The sequence below is a fragment of the Coptis chinensis genome, chromosome 8, assembly GCF_015680905.1.
Source record: "Coptis chinensis isolate HL-2020 chromosome 8, ASM1568090v1, whole genome shotgun sequence".
NCBI lineage: Eukaryota > Viridiplantae > Streptophyta > Magnoliopsida > Ranunculales > Ranunculaceae > Coptis > Coptis chinensis.
Window position 1 is genome coordinate 87,158,082 of NC_141463.1, and position 8,589 is coordinate 87,166,670.

The window sequence follows — 8,589 nt, forward strand, 5'->3', positions numbered from 1 at the left end:
TTGGTTGGTTTAGTTTTCTAGAAGTCCATATTGTAAAACAATAAATAAAATACACAAAAGACGCACCGAATAAGAATTTGAACAATCACATTTTATCAGTATATATGCAATAAATGGCACACCCAACAACCTTTGCTTCAGTAATCTACTAGATTTTGGACCCGAGCATACGCCCGGGATCTATTAAATATTTTGCATGCTGAAAAAGCTTTACAAAATGTCTAACACAAATTTTCGAATCAGAACATATTTTTATTTAAAATAAATCGAAATATGTTAATGAGCAACGATTATGGTGCATAAGTACTTGACAACTAAGGGATCAAATTGAGATAGCCTAATCACTTTGTGGTTTAATTTAGGATATTAATCTGTAATTTTTTAATTTTTAAATGGAATTATCTTAAACTCGATCTAGCCTGTATAATAGTTTTATTAGATTTATGGTGATTTAGCGGTAAATCACCACCGCTCGGCTTACTAATGTCATTCTAATTACTAATGTGTACAAATCACTAAAATATCTATCAAATAACTAAAACAGATTTATTGTTTCTATATCTTCAGAGAATACATTACTCCCACTTGAAAATATTTATCACATGAACGTGTTCTACAATGAATTGATGAATACAAAAAAAAATATATATATCTTTCAAGAAAATGCCTTCACCTACTTTGAATACTCCCTCAAGTATTTTTTTTTAGATGATTGTTTGTATACATACAAAATGTATTTATTCAATTCCAACATGAATAACAGAAAAGATCATGTCGTTCTATGTCTTTCGTCAATGTGAACATGTCAAAGTGTTAACATAAGATTGGGTGGGTAAAATGAGTAATGACCCTTAATTTTCATATTTGAACAATCTAATAATCAAGTAGATGGAAAAAACGTGTGCCTTTCAAATAACATTTCCCTTCCAAACTTAGAGCTTCTAACACATATCTTGAAGTTACAATAAAATGCTCAAATATTCCATCTTATTACACATTTTTCCTTTCTTATAGTAAATTTATCTATTCTCAATGTTTCAGCAAGCATATTGCAAAACAAAGTTCAAATCAAAAAATAGTACCACAAAGTTCTTCCAATATTACACTAATGTTGAAAGGGTTAAGTTTGATAATATCAATAAAGTGCCACAAAAATAAGTATAACAATAATTCACACAAACACTCTTCACTCTTTTGGACCAAAGAATTATCATTCATCAATTATCAGTAGAACACTCATAAGAATTTTTAAACTTCGATATATTTAACTCTAAAATTATTAAAATTCCTACAACCAAAAAATGTTTAGGTGGCTCTCTCTACAACCAAAGTTTGTTACATATCGAATAAAGATCATTGAGCTACTGCAAGTTCAACTGTAGTTCCATCGCTCTGAAATGCTCATCACAATGCAAATTCAATAATAGCTTTCTTGTGCAATACCAAGGGTAGCTCATATAGGATATCATATTATTATACAACTTGGCAAGATCCTATTCTATAATTATATGGACATTCTATAAACATCCACACCCATCTATGAAGTTAGAGAGGTGAAACATACTTGGCAGGATCCTACTCCATGATATGGACATTCTATAAGCATCTGGACCCATATCTTTTAGCACTATCACATCTTCCGACACTCAAAATGAGCACAGATTTTGAAATTTTATTTTAGCACTATCACATCTTCATGTACTCAGGGAAAAAAAACTGAACTTGGGAAACCAAAGGCAGGCGCCTCAGTTAATTTAATCCTCGCTCTTGAATGCTCTTGAATGAAGTGATTTTACTCACTGTACCTTGTATTTTTTATAAGAGTCAGTTCTAATTTTTGTTCTAGGAGCTAAAATGAAATGTAAAAAGGTTGTATATATTCAGTTCAAAGAAACCAATGCATTGTTTATAAATGAAATTAGTTAAGTACATATACATAAGGTTTTGCTTACCATTTAGGCCCTAAATTAAACCATCCCAAGTGCCAAATACAATTTTGCTTTTGAGTTTATTTGTGTTTTCTAATGATACCTGAATACAAAATCTAGATTGTCATAGTCAGCACTTATTGTGATGGAAAGGCTATATGGATTCACATGTACACGTATTCTATTGTGCATTCTATTGCTCTTTATACATTGAATAGAAAAATAACATCACATGCATAACCATGTATGTATTGCATCTATCCGTCTTCCAAATATGATTATCGGTGATCGTTTGATCCTTTTATAGTGTTCTTAAACCGATAGAAACACAGTTTTCTACATTAATGAGAAAGAACTTGGGAGAGTTTGCACCTTGACATTTGATCTCGTGTTAACTTTGACATTTTCTGAATCGAGTGTATGTGAACTGAGAGGTTGTGTTTGGATAGTTATTAGCTATATCTATAGATTGTTTAAAGAAAAATGTCATACAAAGAAGCATAAATCAAATGTGCAAATAAAAGCACTCCATCATAATAAGACAGTGTTCTTTTTACAGGTCTAGACCTTCAATATGTATTATCATATTGTAGATTGCATGTGTTTGAAAATCAAAATGAGATCTAAGAAAGAAAAATGAAAAAGAGGAAAAGTGCATATGTTAAAAAATGTAAAAGTGCGTGATTCGTATTCGGGCACTTACTCGGAAAGTATATTGGTCATCTACTTCTTAATAAGTTAAGAACCAACAACAAATGCAAATTTCAGGTACATAAAGGGGTTATGTGAATAACATTTTAAGTGTTCTAATTTGGTATATCTCACATAATCCTTAGATAATGTAGGGAATCGTTGAAAGCTAATTTTATACCCTATAATAAGTTAATTTTTGAGGCCACGTTAAGGATATATTCCAAATAAGCCGATGCTTTATAATAGACACTAAAAGTGCTTGATTCGTAATACAAATTTAGCTTATACAAATCACCTATTTTTTAGCAATTTTTTTTTATTTGATCAAATATATAAGAATTTTAACACTAAAAGTGTTTGATTCATAATAGGAAATTAGCTTATACAAATCACCTATTTTTTAGCAATTTTTTTTTATTTAATAAATAAGAATTGGAAATACACTCAAACTCTCCAAATATAAAAATTATGAATACACTCAAACTCTCCAAAGAGGTTCCATGTGGCATTGTAGGCTATTAGAAAAGATTATCTCTCGTATTAGAGTGCCACCTAGGAGAGAAAAAAAATACTATCTCTCATATTAGAGTGCCACCTAAGAGAGAGAAAAATCTCTTTTAGAAATCTTTACTTTAGTATATAGATAGTAGACTTCATTGGGTGGCACAGCTTATATCATCCTGGAGTGAAAAATCATGGTAATGCATAGTTTCCATTCAAATTTAATTAGATATAATTGAGTACTCCGTGAATTTTGGTAATTCCATATCCCTAAAACTATACTTATCCAACACTAATATATTTAACGATTCAGGGAACAGTACGATTTTACCTGTATTGTTATTATAAATAATACAGGTAAAATCTATAGGATATAGATTTTGTCATTAAATAGATAATAAATAATACAGGTAAAATATAAAGATTTTGGTGCAAAATATAAAGAATAATAACAATGGACGATTTTACGTGTATTTTACTTTTCTTAAAAATTTGTTGAGTTCTGAATTGATTGGACTAGTTTTTGGGAAGTCCCCTGTATGCGGGATTGCAAAATCATCTTGGTGAATATGGCATATTTGGGATGTTTAAGAGTATAAATGAGTTTGTAATTAAATATTTGGAGAAGGATAGGAAAATTAGTATGCATAAACACTTCAATTCCCTTTCAATCCCTAAGGTGCGCGCATACTAATATATGGAGGTCACTGTAAGTAAGCAAAAGAAGAAAAAGGTTATCAACATGGCCAATAGGTCACCTAGCTTAGTGGTAATTGTAAGAGTCTGGAGAAAACATATCTACGCAAGATAGTATAATATGGTTAAAACAAAACTTCATAATTGGTTAATCGATTTGATAGCAGTAATTGTACCCTCTTTATATATCCATAGATCCATAAGAATTGATAACATGCTTCCACTCCAAGTGATTTTAATTTTAATCACATGGAATATAATAATTGAAAGAATTGGAGTTTGGTTCTCATTCAATTTTCCCATAAGGATGTGAGGATAGAACGTTCGTTGATGTAAAATAATAAGTTCCTTTATCAATGTTTGATTATCAGCCATGGATAAGGCACCACCTACAAGTGCATTTGATGTTTCTGTTGTCAACGCACCACCTAAATCTACCAATGAACCTACTGCATCTGTTTAGGTATTTGAAGTTCCTTTTTCACAGTTTGGTTATGTTTGATTCTTACATGATTTCAAACTTTTAAATTTTGTAACAAAGAAAAACTCTTTTGTTAATTTAACAACGTTCTCATTTAATTTTTTATGCAGCTTTTCATGTACTTGCATCATGCAGCAAAGAGAATTGGATTATATAAATTTTTTCATAATAGTCAAATTGTTACACATCATAAACTTGTTAATGCGCACAACCGTGCATGTGATCAACCTATCGCCTTCGAAGCCTCTGAATAGTGATTATCCAGAGAGAGTATGGTCAGGCAGAGATGTTGATTATGGATACTTGGGGGTATTTGGGTGCAAGGCATTTGTTCATATTCCCAAAGATGAGAGATCCAAGCTTGATGACAAAGCCAAGCAGTGCATTTTTTTTGGGTTATGGGGATGAGAAGTTTGGCTACAAACTCTATGATCCGATTAATAAGAAGGTAATCCGAAGTCGAGATGTTATGTTCTTGGAAGACCAAACAATAACAGACTTTGAGGAGGGTGAGAAGCTACAAGCTTTCACTAATGATCTTGTTGATTCAGAACCAGAAGTTCCTATTGTGGAACGCGTGCGTATGCATTGAAAATGCAGAAAACCATGGGTTTGAAGCTCATGATGATGATCCTATTGCTCATGATGTGATATAACTTATTGATATAGAATATGCAGATAAAGTGCATGAACCACCACCTGAGCAAGCAAGCGTAGCGCATCCTTCCGAGCCCAAGCAAAGCGATGGGGTAAGGAGGTCGACAAAGAGAGACAAACTTCAACTGGTATCCACCACATAATGATATTTTACTATCCGATGGTGGAAAACCTATGTACTATCAAGAGGCTCTTGAAGGTACAGACAAAGAGAAGTGGTTGAAGGCCATACATGATGAGATAGATTATTTGCATAAGAATCACACTTATGAGTTAGTTGAGAAACCGAAAGGAAGGAAAATTTTCAAGAATAGGTGGATCTACAAAGTCAAGCATGAGGAGAATAATCCACACCCAAGGCACAAAGCTCACCTTGTTGTGAAAAGGATTCGGTCAAAGGAAAGGTATCGACTTTGATAAAATTTTTTCTCTCCTAAGTTAAGATGATTTCTATCGGGGTGTTATTGGGTATGTCCGCAAGTATGAACCTAGAGGTTGAGCAACTAGATGTCAAAACAACTTTTCTTCATGGAGACCTTGAAGAAGATGTCTACATGGACCATCCAGAGGGGTTTGAGGTTAAAGGCAAGGAGCACCTAGTATGCAAGCCGATAAAGAGTTTGTATGGGTTGAAGCAAGCACCGAGACAAAGGGTACATAAAGTTTAATTCCTTTATGGTAAAGCAAAGATATAAGAAGTCTGCTTCCGATCATTGTGTGTTTGTTCAGAAATTTCCAAATTAGAATTTCATAGTGCTTTGTTATATGTGGATGATATGTTGATAGTTGGCCCGAACATCAACAAGATATCCAAGCTAAAGAAAGACTTGAGTAAGTCCTTTGAGATAAAGGATTTAGGTAAAGCAAAGCACATACTTGGGATGCGGATCGCTCGTGACAGAAAGAGTGGGAAGTTGTGGCTTTCTCAAGAAAGCTACATTGAGAAGGTGTTGAAGAGATTCAACATGGATCAAGCGAAGCTAGTCAGTTGTTCAATTGGTGGCCAGTTCTGCATGACAAAAGGTATGTGTCTAAAGGGTGAACATGAGCAGAATGAAATGGAAAAGATTCCTTATGCATCCGCAGTGGGCAGCTTGATGTATGCAATGGTGTATACAAGACCGGATATTGCTTTTGCTATTGGTGTTGTAAGTCAATTTTTGTCAAATCCAGGTAAGGAGCATTGGAAAGGTGTTAAGTGGATATTGAGATATCTCAAGGGCACTTCCAAAGCGTGTTTGTGTTTTGGTGGAAGTAAGCCCTTACTTGAAGACTACGGGGCTATTTGTTTTTTTGGGTTAAGCTATAAGAGGGTCTTATAAGACCATGTGTTATAAGAGGGTCTTATAAGATGGTCTTATAAAGTGGTTTGTTTTTAATTTTAAGTTCCTCTTATAAGCACTTTTAAAAATAGAAAAAACAAATACATGACATCTTATAGATGGTTATTTGACAAATATAACCCTACTTTACATCACATTTAACTTGAATATATTAATTTGAAATAAATGTATAGTTTGATTTTCGGTTTCAAATCAATTTTGATAATTAGAATATCGATTTTAGGAAACTACCTTAATTGGCGGTGGTAGTGGTCTTAATAGCACGGTGGTGGTGGTAGAAGTGGTGATGATATTGGTTTTAATAGCACGGTGATGGTGGTGGTAGTAGAAGTGGTGGATGTCTTAATAGCACGGTGGTAGTGGTGGTGATAGTCTTAATAGTACGGTGGTGGTGGTAGTAGAAGTGATGATATTGGTCTTAATAGTACGGTGGTAGTGGTGGTGGTGGTGATTTTAATAGCACAGTGGTGGTGGTGATAGTCTTAATAGTACGATGGTAGTGGTGATGGAGGTAATGATGGTGGTGGTGATGGTGGTGGTAGTGGTGGTGGTGGTAGTGGCGGCAGTGGTGGTGGTGGTGGTGGTGGTAGTGGCGGCAGTGGTGGCTAGGGTAATAGAGTTATTTGGAAAATAAGATAATGAAAAGGGAAGAAGAGAGAAATGAGGCTAGGGGTATATAGACGGGGGTGTTTGAGTCATTTTTCAAGTTATAAGACTTATAGAATTGAAGTAGATCTAATTTTGGTACTTATAGAATTGGAGCCTCTTATAAGACATTTCTAGTAGAATGCCTCTTATAAGAGGCAAAAAACAAACAAAAAATGTCCAAAATCACTGGGCCACATCTTATAAGAGGTTATAAGACCTCAAGGTCTTATAAGAAGCAAAAACAAATGGCCCCTACTTTGATGTAGACATGGCAGGTGATGTTGACTCGATGAAGTCCACCTCCGGTTATCTATTTACTTTTGCAGGGGGAGCAGTTTCTTGGCAATCTAAGTTGCAAAAGTGTGTTGCCCTCTCCACTTATAGGCTTTAGTATATTGCAGCCATCGAAAGTGTTGTAAAGAGATGCTATGGATGAAGAGGTTCTTCAATGAACTAGGGCTAAAGTAGAAACAGTTTGTAGTTCTATGTGATAGTTAGAGCACCATCCATTTGAGCAAGAATCTAAGTTTTCATTCTAGATCCAAGCACATACATGTGCGTTATCATCGATTAGAGAAGTACTCAAAGACAAGCATTTGTGTACTAAGAAGATCCATACAGACAAGAACGGGTAGGATATGATGACCAAAGTCTTACCAAAAGATAAGTTTGATGTTTGTTGTGCTACCGCCGGAATGGTAGCACTCTCCTCCTGTTGATTTGGAAATTGCATGGAGGTATCCCCCACTTTTCGGAAGGGGAGATTATTGGAGTTATCCCTCACATGAGGATGAGAAAAAAGTGATGAGGTCTGAGCGTGCACGCACTCAGATTGGCCTAGCCCAGAGGTGCTCCCGCGCCCTTGTTACTGTTCGTGGGATGAGGTTTGAGGGCGCGTACGCTCGAATTGGCCTTGCCGAGAGCACGCCCGTGCCCATGCCTATATTTGCAGTTTCTATTTTGCTACAGTAACTGCGAAATTTGTTTTTAGTATAAAAACATAAAACAAGATTTTAGAAAACCTAATACAAGAAGTCTTGAATTGAAACCCAATTTTGAGAGAGATCAAAATTGAGATATAACCTTTGCAGAGAGAAAAGCCTGTAAAGAGATAGGAGTGATCTAGTAAGGTGGAGAGACTTGAGAGGAGTGATTGTAATCTTCCTTCCCACGTTATAAAAGGATTAGCTCTTGTGGAATTAGGCATCATTGGCCGAACCACGGTACATCTTTGTGTTGTGGTATGCTTTATATTTTCTTTGCATTATTATTTGTTGTTAATAGTTGTTTAGAGAGTTGGGCATGCTAGGTTGGTTGTAGTAGAAATTTAGAATTTGTCTGGAGTTGTAGTGTGTTCATATTACAAGTTATCTGTGTAGTGGGGATCTATTGGTATCGTTATTCCCTAACAGAAGTAGGTGTACTCATCACCAAGCACAAACTGAAATTGATAGAAGAAAAGGAGAGGAATGGGAAAAAGAGACCAACCATACAAATGAACAAATTTGATTTTGACATCTTCACTTCAAAAGTTCGAGCCAGTCGCTTGATCAGGACAAGATATAATAATCCTTACTATGTATACAGTTTATCAAACAATCTCAAAGAAATTCTGAAGCTACGGATAACAAATAAGAATTGT